Source organism: Fistularia commersonii, chromosome 7 (genome assembly GCF_037954325.1).
Source record: "Fistularia commersonii isolate RoL2024-O1a breed Wild chromosome 7, RoL_Fcom_v1.0, whole genome shotgun sequence".
Classification (NCBI taxonomy): domain Eukaryota; kingdom Metazoa; phylum Chordata; class Actinopteri; order Syngnathiformes; family Fistulariidae; genus Fistularia; species Fistularia commersonii.
The window spans coordinates 1,666,486-1,680,414 of NC_141290.1; the positions used below are offsets into that span (position 1 = coordinate 1,666,486).

The 13,929-nt window shown below is 33.8% G+C and overlaps 1 protein-coding gene across 1 annotated transcript in view; it reads right to left on the reverse strand.

The window, feature by feature from the left end:
• Window positions 1–13,929, reverse strand: part of LOC147232314 (uncharacterized) — a 319,202-nt gene that overhangs the window by 70,119 nt on the left and 235,154 nt on the right. The window contains exon 9 of the mRNA XM_086148752.1: window positions 2,735–2,844. The gene's annotated coding sequence lies outside the window, so the exon portion shown is untranslated. The remainder of the gene's footprint in view (window positions 1–2,734; window positions 2,845–13,929) is intronic.

Sequence of the window (13,929 nt, forward strand, 5' to 3'; positions counted from 1 at the left end):
CCCATCCGATAGTCCACGGTTATTATTCCATGAATGCAGCGGTTGCTTCCACCTCTGCGGTGTCCATGTCGTCTTCCTTCTTCTTCTTCTTCTTCTTCTTCTTCTGGAGCGTGGCGCTGGAAGTACATGTTGCAGACGCTTGCATCACAACCGTCCCCGCCGTGGTCCCTCAACCCCCCTGTGCGAATGCAAAACTAAAATGTTCCCCCGGGGAAGGCGAGTTCCTGGAACCAATTTCATACCATACTTTGTGTTTGCCAATTTTTGCTAAAACGGGGTTGGTGTTGTGGGCGGGACATGAGGCTGAACCCTGCCTGCACTTTCCCGGGTGGATCTCGGAGTCAAAACCGAATGTTGAGAGGTTTTAAAAATGAGATTTTTGTTTTCACCTACATGCGCAAATATGTTTAGCATAAACCTGAAACTCCGGTTCAGTTGTAAGATAACAAGAATAGCGTCCGTGACCGGAATAACAGCGCCGGCTGAAGTGCGCGGTCATGTGCCGGGGGGAAGATGTAGGCAGACTTGTAAGCACAAATTTGTATTCTGGTCGATGTCCAAAACATGTGCCGTCCCACTGATGGACTCATTCCTGATCCTCTCCATCCTGGTCACTCCCAAAGAGAACCTCAACATCTTCATCTCTGCGACCTCCAGCTTACCTGCCTCCTGTCTTTTCGTCATTGTCACTGTGTTTAGTCCAAACATCATCAGTGGTCTCACCACTGTCTTGTACACCTTTCCTTTCCTTCTGGCTGATAGTTTTCCATCTCTTCGTACCCCTGACACTTTCCTCCAGCCGTTCCAGCCTGCTTGAACCCGTCTCTTCATCTCTTTTCCCAAACTCTTCGCTATTCTTGGCTGTTGACCCTAAGTACTTGGAATCCTCCACCTTCTTGATCTCCACTCCCTGTAGCTTCACCGTTCCACTCGAGTTCCTCTCATTCACACACATATATTCTGTCTCGCTGCGACTAACCTTCATTCCTCTCCTTTCCAGAGCATACCTCCAGCTCTCTAGATTTTCCTCAACCTCTTCCCTGATCGACAACAACAACGAAAAAAAAAAATCGATAACAGAATGAGGACCTGACAGATGTGAATGAGCGAGTCGTTAAGGTCGGGGTAGCACAGAAGCAGCTCTGGCCGGTCTAGGTTGTTGATGTTCTTCAGTTTCATGGCCGTGGGCACAAAGGAGCTTTTGAAGGTACGGGATGAGCCGTTGGCTGAATGAGCTAAGCTGGAGTTCAGGTGAGCGTCGGTGTTTATCGTGAAACTACCCCGGGAAGGGGGAAAAAGAATTTGCAGATATACACCAGTATACATATATTTTAAAGAGATTTCCCTTCGAAGTCTGTAGACCAGGGGAACAGGTCATCTGTTCCTTCACGAAAGCGTTCAATTGTGGAGGTCGTTTGCAAGAAATACCGGAGAAATCAAGGCAACCTGGTCAACCACTGTGTCTCTGGCACCAAGGGACACTGATAAAGGTCAGAGTCACCAATATGGAAGTGGTGGGAAAGAGATGAGTCTCGGTTTCATCTGAACGCTTCAGACGTGAACTCAAAAGTCCCCCCAACATCAAACCGTGAACACCTGAGCTGCACCTCGACCCCTTCCAACAATCAGCTTCATTTCAATTCCGGTGCGAGAGCTGGAGCTTACCCCAGGGGTCACTGGGCAGGACAGCGTTCAGCCTGGACCTCCTGAGCGGTATGTTTTTTTGGACTGGGGGGGGCGAAACCGGAGAACCCGGAGGAAACCCAGGCAGGCAGACGCTGCAGAGGAAGGTTTTCTGAGAGGAACCATCTCTCCAGTGCCACCACACTGTAATTTAACTTCCCAGGGGTTAACAGTGTGATCATAGAGTAGAAAGAGGTCCAAGACAAATGCAGGGCTCGGATCAAACCTTCTGAACAAAAACTGTAGTATTGCTCATCAGCTTGAAGACCTAAAGCATCACATCCGAAGCCCTGGGCATCCCTCGGCATCATGTACGATCTTGTCCAATAAATACAGATAATAGATAATCGGCATCAATTTTCAGGGTACAACGCACCAATGCATGGCTGTCATTTAACGTTGCCGTCTCAGAGGAGCATACATGATCTGGGGCTGCGCGTATGTTGCAAAAAAAAAGACAAAATGGAATATTAATATCAGTTGGTGTCACAATTATCTGATACTGAAGTCTTCAAACTCCGTCCTGGGATGGTTCTAGAAAAACCCCGCGTTCCACCTGGCACGGAGAGGCTGCGTAGTATCAAAGTTCATGTTGACAATAGAGCTCAGATGGATTTGCGAGCGAATGCCACTGTATCCGCACATTTTACCGCACATCAGCGTAGGTTTATGGAAATCCGAACGGCGGCTTTACATGTATTAGAAGGCATCAGTCTTTCCAACCGCGCAAGGAAAAGGCAAGAGTGTAGAATTAAACAATACACGAGGTTCGCGTGCCGGGAAAAGAGAAAGAGGATCTGATCTGCACTGTGCGCGCAGAGGCCTCGGACAGATCAAGAGGTCTGGCGTGCATTAATATGGTTATTCCTGCAAATGTTGACTGTTAACATCAACGCGCCCAATGTATGCTGTCTCAAAAGCTTGGATTTGACAGTAGGAAAACGGCTTGTTGTGTTCTGGTCTGCCGAATTCCGATGAGGCCACGCAACGGTGCATACAACTCGGGTAATTCTTTGGAGTTTCTGCTAAATTGTGGTGGTCTGATCCTTACCTCAGCTTTGGTCTTGACCTGGCTTCCCCCCATCAGGGTATCTGTTGTCTTGACGGCCCCACTGGGAGTCCGGCAGTTGGGTTTCCGTCACATCGAGCGCGTCGGTGAACCTATGAAGAACATCAACAGCTCACTTTGAAGGTCAGGGTGACCGAAAAGACATTAAACACAAGTAGCTACCGTATTTTCCGAACTATAAGGCACCTAAATGCCCTTAGTTTTCTCAAAAACTGACAATGCGCCTTATAATGAGGTGCGCCTTATATATGGATCAATATTGAGCCGCAAGAGGTCTCGCAAGTACGGGAAGCGGCCGCCGACTCCATTTTCTACCGTAGAAGAAGTACCGCGCAGTGCATGCTGGGATATATGACTGCGCCAAGCGAGCCTTTTCGTTTCCATTTGTTCGTGTGTGTGCGCACATCACCGAAGTAGCGGCAGTAAAAATGGTAAAGGGGAATTCCAGTCCCACCACTTGTGTGTATAAAGACCCCTAAATGGCACCTTTCAAGAGACGGAGTTTAAACTCAAGGCGATCGATCACGCAGTAGAACACGGGAAAAGAGCAGCAGCGACAGAATTCAACATGAACGAATCAATGGTGCAGAAGTGAAGGACGTGACAAGATGACCTGCGCCGAGTAAAGAAGACTAAACAGAGTTTCCCAGGGAACAAAGTGAGATGGCTACAGTTAAAGGACAAACTGGAACAGTGTGTTGTCGAACAAGGAGCAACAACTAGAAGCGTCTCTGCAGTCACTATTCCAATGAAGGCAACAGCGCTAGCTAGCTAGCTAGCTAGCGACATGAACATCAATGTACTTAGAAGCGATCCTTCTTGGTGCTTTTGTTTTATGAAAAGCATTGAACTGTGACATATTGAGCTGGAAATACATTGTTTTCAATGAAGGTGGCGGTAAGAGCTACCGGTACGTACGGTACCTTAGTGTTTTGGGAGTGAACGGCATTGTCAGATCGTTGGTTTGTATTATATCAATAAAGTTTGACTAACTTATCTGACTGTTTTGTTGACATTCCCTTTAGCGCGGCTCTATTTAGTGGATGCATAACGCAACCCAAGACACTAATGGAACTTCTATTACATGCGCCTTATAATCCAGTGCGCCTTATATATGAAAGTTTCTTTAAAATAGGCCATTCATTGAAGGTGCGCCTTATAATCCAGTGCGCCTTATATATGAAAGTTTCTTTATCCAGTGCGCCTTATATATGAAAATGTCCTTAAAATAGGCCATTCATTGAAGGTGCGCCTTATAATCCGGTGCGCCTTATAGTGCGGAAAATACGGTATGCTTGACTCAGTCACCTTCCGATCTAATCCTCAGCTGGACAATTCGAGTGAGTGCCGGGAAAGAAAGAAACAATTAAATATTCGTCCATTCCCGCCAGTCGATCGCGGAAATAAATTCCGCCGGTTTCACCTTGCAAGTCGACCAAAAAGAAAAAAAAAAGAAACAGGACAAAGCAAGTCAGCGAGTGCTCTCCAACTGTGTAATTACTTTGCTTTGGCCCTTTTGACAGAATTGGTTTCAGTATGTGAGCACAGAGGATGTCCGCCTTGTTTGTACAGGAAAGGAGAATCGAAATTCTGCGAGCGCAGATGTAATTGTCTTGGTTAATGCTTTGACGGAGCATTGTGTGTAGGGTCTGATTAACTTCTACACTCGCTCTAATTTATTTTGGTACTTGGTTCGCCCAGGGGCGGCTTCAAACGCCGCGCATGAAACATTTTGATTAGACTTCAAGAAATCCGTGTATGTGGTACATTATGTCCAAAAAAAAAACAAAAAAAAACATAATTGCACCTTAACTGGTTTACATGAGCAACAGGAAACGCAACCGTTTCATACATCCTTCAATGGACATGATGTTTTCGGTTTTTTTTTAGCTTCTGAGTGGACCTGCCCGTGTTAAAACGACGTATTTTTTATCCAGCATATGAAAATTAAATTAAATGAAATGAATTTGGGGAGAAAGCAGGAAGTCGAACGTGCGCTAAATGGCGTCGGCAGGATTATTGATGGGATCTGCTTAGCAACCCCAATCAGATGAAAAGCAAGAAAAAATCTTTCACGGTCGATCGTCCAAAAAGGTTTTGAAGGCTAATTGAAGGAAGACATCATTTTTAAAAAATTTTTTTTAATTTCTCTCTGTTTTCGTTGCCTTCGACATCACTGTTTGCAAAACAAATAACAAGCATTTTCTCAAGTTGTGTGCCGCAGCTATTCAGAAAAGTGTAATATTATAAAATAAAAGAAAAAGTTACAATTAGATAAATAAATGAATGAATAAATCATGAAATTAATAAAACAAATTAACGAAATAAAATAAATACGATTCAAAAATGGAAGCATTTTATTGTGTTTTAATTTAAAAGTAGCAAAACAAATGGCAAATATTTTCTTAAATTGCGTCCTGCAGCTACTCCAAAAAATAAAATAAAATAAAATAAAATAAAATAAAATAAAATAAAATAAAAGTAAAACGAATCAAACAAAATGCAAAAGCAAAAAAACAAAATGAATTAAAAAAATACAGTGAAATAAGTTACAATAAAACAAATAAGTAAGATATACTATTCAAAAATTGGAAGCATCTTATTGTTTTAATTTAAAAGTAGCAAAACAAATGGCAAATATTTTCTCAAATTGTGTCCCGCAGCTGTTCCGAAAAGCATAATATAATAAAATAAAAAGTTATAATAAAATAAATAAATGAATGGATAAATCCTGAAACTAATAAAACAAATAAATACAATAAAATAAATATGATTCAAAAATTGAAGCATTTTATTGTTTTTTAATTTAAAAGTATCAAAACAAATGGCAAATATTTTCTCAAACTGTGTACCGCAGCTACTCCCCCAAAAAAATAAAGATAATAAAATAAAAGCTACAAAAACTAAATGATTTAAAAAAAGAAATACAGCAAAATAAAATACAGCTATTCTGCAGCTATTCCGAAAAGTGTAATATAACAAAATAAAAGAAAAAGTTACAATAAAATAAATACATAAATTAATACATTATGGAATAAATAAATAAAATAAAATAAATAAAATCCAAAAATAGAAGCGTTTTGTTGTGTCTTAGTTTAAAAGTAGCAAAACAAATGGCAAACATTTGCTACTCAAAAAAAGATATATAATATATATGTATATAATATAATATAATACAATAAAACAATAAGTTACGATAAAGTAAATAAATAAAAAAATAAACATAATAAAATAATGAATGAATATATCATGAAATAAATAAATAAAATGAATAAATAAAACAAAATAAATACAATTCAAAAATTGAAGCATATTTCTATTTCTTAGGGTGTCAATGTTAGTCATTTTAAATAGCTTACATTCATTACATATAATCAGATAAAGTTGGCAAAACATTCATCCATGCTTTTCATTTACTCGTCATTTCTAGACATGCAACCTTTCACCCGGACATTTGGACGTGACGTCCAATCAGGAACCTCGTTACTGTGAGGTGGAAGCGCTAACCACCATGCTAGTAGGGGACCTCGTGCAAAAACAATAACATTGATATACAAGACAAAAACAATACAAATAGCATCACGCTAACGCTAACGGCAGCAAAGTGGAGCAGGACACTGTAGCTACGAAGAGATCAGCCGCTTCTTTCCGTGAACCAATCAGCATGAGGAACAGAGCAACATGCTCAATCAGCCAATAGCACGCAAGTACGGATCTACTCAGCCAATCATGGCGTGGGTTCTATAGAAGGAGCGAAAGTTGTTCCCAGAAGGAGATCTCGTATTTGATTTATTAAACAAAATTAATTTAAGTGTAATTAGAAATATTTTTTACATCTTAGGATAGAATATGGCTATTTCATAACGAAAAAAAAGAATAAATCAATCACTGCAAAAAACACCACTAAAAAATAAAAAATCGCAAAGAACCCGGCGACAAAAAAAAAAAAAAAATCCACTGTATGATGACACTTAAGTAAACTGTTCCTCGTGATAAGCCAACAAAAAAAAAAAAAAAAAAATACAGTCACAATTAAAATCATGAAAGCGGGAGTAAATACAGGGCTAAAGGTGGCCTCATTAACTCCAGAAATGCAAACAACGGTTTGCGGCTGCAGCAAAACCATCGCTTCCCCGTTTCCCTCCTGGTGTGGGCCGACTGCAGACCTGGGGATTTGAGATATGCCTATGTTTTTCCTCAATTAGTCATCGCCTCCTACACACACTTGCTACTAAGAGGGGGGGAAATAAAGAAAAAAAACAAAAAAAAAAAAAAGGAAGGAAACGATACATGCAATGGAGAGATTAGTAACGCAGATCTGTTTTATTCAGTCTTCATTTTTTATTTTTATTTTCTTTCCCCCTCGGCATGCAGATAACCCCTCACGGCGGAGAGTCTTGGATTGAGATTAGGAGACGATTTCATTGCCAGACAACTTTCTTTCTATTTTTTTTTTTTTTTCAAGTCGGCGAAAAGGATGATTTTTATTTTTTTTATAATTTTACAATTTTTTTTTTTAACTGCATTTTTTAATTATTTATTTTGATATTTATTGTTTTTTTTATTTTATTTTTATAATTTGCTATCGTCAATAATTTTATATAGAGTTCTATTTTGATAGACGGAACCCGCTGAAGATGCTGACCGCTATTACTGTTCTTTTTTTTCTCAACAACAATATATATTTTTAGTCATCTATTTTAATTTTTTTTCAGTTTATTTCAGTTTTTTTTTTCATTATTCACATTTTTTACATTTTTATAAAGATTTCTGTTTTAATAGACAGGGGGACGAAAGATGCTGACGGCGTTTACCGTTTTTATTAATCTATTTATTTACATCGTCACCGTTCTTTTTATTTTTATTATTAGCTATTTTATTCTTTAATTTCATATCTAGTTCTACTTTGATACATGGAAACACATCAAAGATGCTGACCCCACATTTCAAAATTTACTGTTCCTTAGATTTTATTTTTATCATTCACTTCATTCACTATCATTCAGTTTTATTCTTTAATTTCATATAGAGACGAAAAGAGACGAATTTTGAGAGATGAAAAAGCGCCGACTATGCTAAAAAAAAAATTCTGATCTTTACTATTAATTTTATTTTATTTTTCTTATTCACTATATTATTCTTGATTTTTATATAGTTCTATTTTGATAGACAGAACCCGCTATAGATGCTGTCTGAATTTTTTTTTCACTAGCTTTTTTTTTTAATTTATTGATTGATATCGATCTTTACCGTTCTTTTTATTTTATTATTATTATTATTAACTATTTCATTCTTTAATTTTATTTTGAGTTCTACTTTGATAGATGGAAACGCATCAAAGATTCTGACCCCGCATTTTTTATTTTTTAATCTGTTTTTTTTACCATTTTTTTTTTTTAAATGTCTGCATTTCAAAATTTACCGTTCCTTATGATTCATTTTTATTATTTGCTATTTTATTCTTTAATTTCATACAGAGAGAGACAAAAAGAGACAAATTTTGAGAGACGAATAAGCGCCGACGATGCAAAAAAATTGCTATTTTATTCTTTATTTTTATATAGTTCTATTTTGATAGACAGAAGGCGCCGCAGATGCTGTCGGTATTTTTTTTCACTATGCTATTTTAAAATGTATTTATTGATTTCAATCTCTACTGTTCTTTTTATTCATTTTATGATTCACTTTTTTTATTCTTTATTTTTATCATTTATTTTGATTCTTCCCCTCTTGGCTCTGAAGCATTAGCTCATTTTAACAACAACAAAAAAACTCCTGGGGATCCATAAAGTATTCGAAATCGGATTATTCGCGCCATCGGATGGACTTTTTTGACGAGACGGATGAATTTTATAGATGATAGCTTGATTACGCTTCGGAAACTGGGAAAAACAACATTTTTTGGGGGGGTAATTCGCTGCGTCTCGGGTTTCATCGGAGGCGACGGGTGGAACCGAAACCGATTTCTCTTCCATTTCTTGACAAGAATTCAGCGACGAAGCTTCTCTAATCGCAGCCGTCAAACGTCCGCTGTGTTTTGGAAAAAAGTCCGTGAAGGATCACCGGCTAGCAAGATCTCAGATTAGCCCGTAACCCCGGGATCAGCTCGGGATCGGCTGCCTCTCCTCGCCGAGGCTTTTAAGTGCCGACGCCGAACCGTGGCGAAGATCAACGTTTCGTTACATCATGAAATAAAATCCCGATGGAGAGAAATTTCTTGAGGCGCTTCCTGCCTGATTGACGGTGGACCCAAATTCCGATATAGTTATTTTTAAGATACCGGAGGTGATTTCTGACGTGTTGCTGGAGAGAAAACGCAAACGCCTCGATAAAATATGAAAGTGAATCGCGCAAAGGAGGTCGAAGGAAGTGTAATGGAAGTCAGAGGTTGTTAACTTTTACAAACTGTGTTTTATCTGGCTTGACAAAATGTCAGAGAATATGGAATTTAAAGAAAGACATAAAAGCATGATAGTGTGTTTTTATTAATTTTGTTTTATTTTTTATTTTTTGCCTTTTCGTTATCATTATTATTATTTTTTTAATGTTTTATTTTTTATTATTTCACTTTATTTTTTAGTGGATTATTTTTTTATGTTTTATTTTGTTCATGTTTTATTTTTCTTTATTTTATTTTTTAATCTTTTAATTTTTTTAATGTTTTATTTTACATTATTTTGTTTTATTTCTCATTGTTTTTTATTTTTTCACTGTTTTTCTTTTCATTATTTCTTTTTATTTTTATTATTTTATTTTTTATTGTTTTGTTTTTTTATATTTTATTTTGTATTACTTTATTGTATTGTAATTTATTTGAGGAGCTGAAGTAGAAAATTTTCAAAATAAAACTAAAGCTGAAGCTCACTGTTTTCAAATGACAGGCACAAAGAAAAACCCTGTGCTTTGGGAAAATCCTACTGTTTTATATTATTTTTTTGAATTTTATTTTATTTCATTTAATTTATTTTCATTTTATTCTTAATTTTATATTTTTAAATTTTAATTTTTTTTATTTTATTATGTTATTATTTCATTATTTTATTATTTTATTTTAATTTATTTTAGTTTTTTTGAGGAGCTGAACTATTGCAATTTAAAACAGAAAATTGGCAAAATAAAACTCCGGCTTAATCATCGGTTATGAAGGACAGACACAAAAAAACTTATGCTTTTTGCAAATCCTACTGTTTTATTTTATTTTATTTTATTTTATTTTATTTTATTCAAATTTTTTTGAGGAGCTGAACTATCGCAATTCAGAGTAGAAAATTGGCAAAATAAAACTCTGTCTGAATCATACCTTTTTGAAGGACAGACACAAAGAATAACATTATATTGCATTACATGACAGTCATTTGGCAGACGCTTTTATCCAAATCGACTTACAAGAAGTGCAATTCAGTCACCTCGCGGATGTATCTTCTAATTAAAACCTGCGAGGGTTGGAAAGCAAACTCTCGACGAACATTTAAATAACCCGGCTAAGAGATCATCATCGCGCTCGGCGTCGCAGATTCCCAAACTTTATCGGTTTGTGGATGTCGGCCGAAGCCCTCGGAGCGAAAACACATGGCGTAAAGACATATCCTCTACTTCTGTTTTTTTTTCTTATTTTTTATCTTTTTTACAATATATAAACAGCCTCGGAAAAAGGTTTTTGTCGTTTTGATTTGATGCATAAAAGTGGGAGTGAAGGTTGAAGGGGATCGAGGGAAATAAAATTAGTCGACGTGACATAAATATCTGTATACGGTATATACATATATATGTTTATATACATATACAAAAATGTATAAATATGTGTAACTATATGTATACATATGTGATTTGCTTAATCAATACAATTAGTGACAATAATTTATGTGCATTTATGTATATAGACGCATATATATAAATCCAATGTCGATTCATATATGTATATATATGCATTTATACCTGTATATAAACATATATGTATAAATATGTGCACATATATGTGATTTTTTTCTGCTTTATTTGTTTAATCAATGCAATTACTTGAAGTGGCTTACATATGCATGTATGAATATATGAATATACTGTATGTATATATAGCTCACATAGCCTAATATACACATATATATACAGTATTTATATATACATATACACAGTATATATACATAGAAATGAAGCAGAAAAAACGTATCTCTATCTCTACATATATATATATATATATATATATATATATATATATGTAATGTTGACTCATATATCTACAGAACAAATGTGTGGCAAAATACAAAAATGAAGCTTAAAAATTGATATATATAATTTATGTGTATATGTATGAAACAGATATAGATATATAATAAACATATATATATATATATATACATAAGTCACATTGCCGAAAATATATTAACATACAGATGAAGCAGAAAAAAACCGCATGTAAAAATATGCATATATATGTGTGTATATATGTACATATTTATGAGTGTGTATATATAAATATACATACATATACACATATATGTATAAATATGTGAATATATAAGTGATTTTTTTCTGCTTTATTTGTTTAATCAATGCAATAAGTCAACGTGGCTTACATATATATGCATTAATATATGAATATATGTACATATATATGTCACATAGCCTAATATACATATAGATATTTATATATACATAAATATACAAACAGATGAAGCAGAAAAAACATATCTACATACACACGTATATATTTATAAATATGTAATGTTGACTAACATATCTACAATATAAAATATATATCAATATACAAATGAAGCAGAAAAAACATATATATATATATAAACATATGTATTTATGTATGTATACATATACATACTGTATATATACGTATATAATATTTATAACCATACAAATGAAGCAAAAAACACATCTAAAATATGTATATATGTGTCATGTTGACTAATATATGTGCAGTATATATGTGTATATATACATACAAATGATGCAAAAAAAACATATTTATGTAAATATATGTATGTATATATATGTACATAGGTATGTTTTTATATATATATATATATATATATATATGTGCGGGGTTTTTTTTTCTGCTTTATTTGTTTAATCTTTCACACCAGCAGCGTTGCTTCTTCTAGCAATAATAAGAGTTGTCATTAAAACAGCAATTACATTATTTATATGTTTTTAGTCATTTATTTATTCGCTTTTTTTTTCCCCGCCTTTAGCTACAGTCTCCGGTGCTTTATTAAAGTCTCGCTTACAAGTCGTTACAGAAAAGCGAGGGTTTTTTTTTCGGTGCTGCCGAATCGACCGTCTTGCAGAACATTACAATGGAGGACACACACCTGCTTCAGATAAATATATTTTATTTAAATATGATAAATATGTATATTATTGATGGGAGTCACTGCAGTCGCCTTGACTTGTTCTGCTTTTTCTCTCTTTGTGTTTAACTCTTTTTTTTTTTTTTTCTCTCTCTCTCTTGGAAATAAATGAAATTAAATTAATTACATTTTTTTTTATGTGCGATATCGGTCACACACACACACGTTTGTGCGTTGCTGTTATTTCGTGCTTCTTCTTTCTGGGTTATTATTATAAATCAAATAAAATAAGCACAAATATATAAAATGATGCCACAGCAGATATGCATCTTTTCAAATTTTGAATTGTATCATGTTTTTTTTTTCCTATTTCAATGAAAACATTTGCTGGAATTGTGTTTTGTATATATAAAAAAAATGTATATAAAGTGACATGTATCTCAAGGGCCCACATTTCACGTTTCATTTTTACCAATCTTTTACAACTTATCTAATTAGGTAGGAAAATAAAATTATTCAACGTGACGTATATATATATATATATATATATATATATATATATATATATATTTTTTTTTTTAATTTATTTTTATTTTTTTCAGTTATTCATTTGTCATTTATTTTTCTTCTTCACTTGTTTAATATTATACAGCTATAGCTATAGATTATTCATGTGTATTTTAATGTTGTATTATAATACTACTCTTCCTACTATCGCGAAAACAACTCATAATAATAATAAAAACTATAATAACACAAAAAAAAAGATCTTTATCTATTATTATTATTATTATTATTTTAATTATTATTGTTGAGATTATTCTTAGTTGTAGTAGTAGTACAGTAGTAATAATCATGGGGGTACCTTTTTTTTAATTTGTTTAATACTTTACAATAGCTTTTCCACATGTAGTATAAATAAAAAGTATTATCACAAGTCGCACTGCTAGATTATTTATATACTAATGTTTCATTATAATAATACTACTCCTACTCCTAATATTACCACTACAACTAATAATAATATTAACTGTCATACCACGCAATGTAAATTTTTATTATTGTTTCGATTATTATTTTAATTATTGTTGAAATTATTATTAGACATAGTAGTTATAATTGTGGAACTACTATTATTATAATTATCATTTGTCTTTATTATTATTTCTCTTTATAAACTTGATGCAACTGCAGTTTACTTGTGAATCAAACTGTGTTCTTTATTTTTGCAGGGTTTTTTTAAAGAATTTTATGAAGCCGCTGCAGGTCGTTGTTTACACATATGCGTCTTTAAAAATATATAAATACCCCAGAAAATACTTGTAAAGAACAGAAATTTGATAGCTGACGATGTTAGGTGAGCGTGTATTTATTGAACCCGAAAATTAATTATTTTCCCGTTTCAGATTTTTACCAAACTTATATGACATATCTAATTCTACAGAGAAAAAAAATTATAATAAAGTATAATTTAATAAAACTATTCAACATGACAAGTATATATATATATATATATATATATATATAAAAATAAAATTTAAAAAGTACATTTATTAATTTGATTTTTTTTCATTTGTTTGATATTTGATATTGCTGCTGTTTTTATTGTATTTTATTTTATTTTAATTTATTTTATTTTATTTCATTTTATTTCATTTTATTATTTGCAGATACTGCAAATAATAAACATTATCACAAGGTGCACGGCTACATTATTTATATGGTTATGTTGTATTATTAATAATATTGTTCCTATTCCTACTATTACCACAATAATTAATAATGACAATACTAATAATAATAACATACAATAATAATTTATATTATTGTTGAGATTATTATTAGGCGTCATTCGGGGCGGTACAATAGTAGTAATAA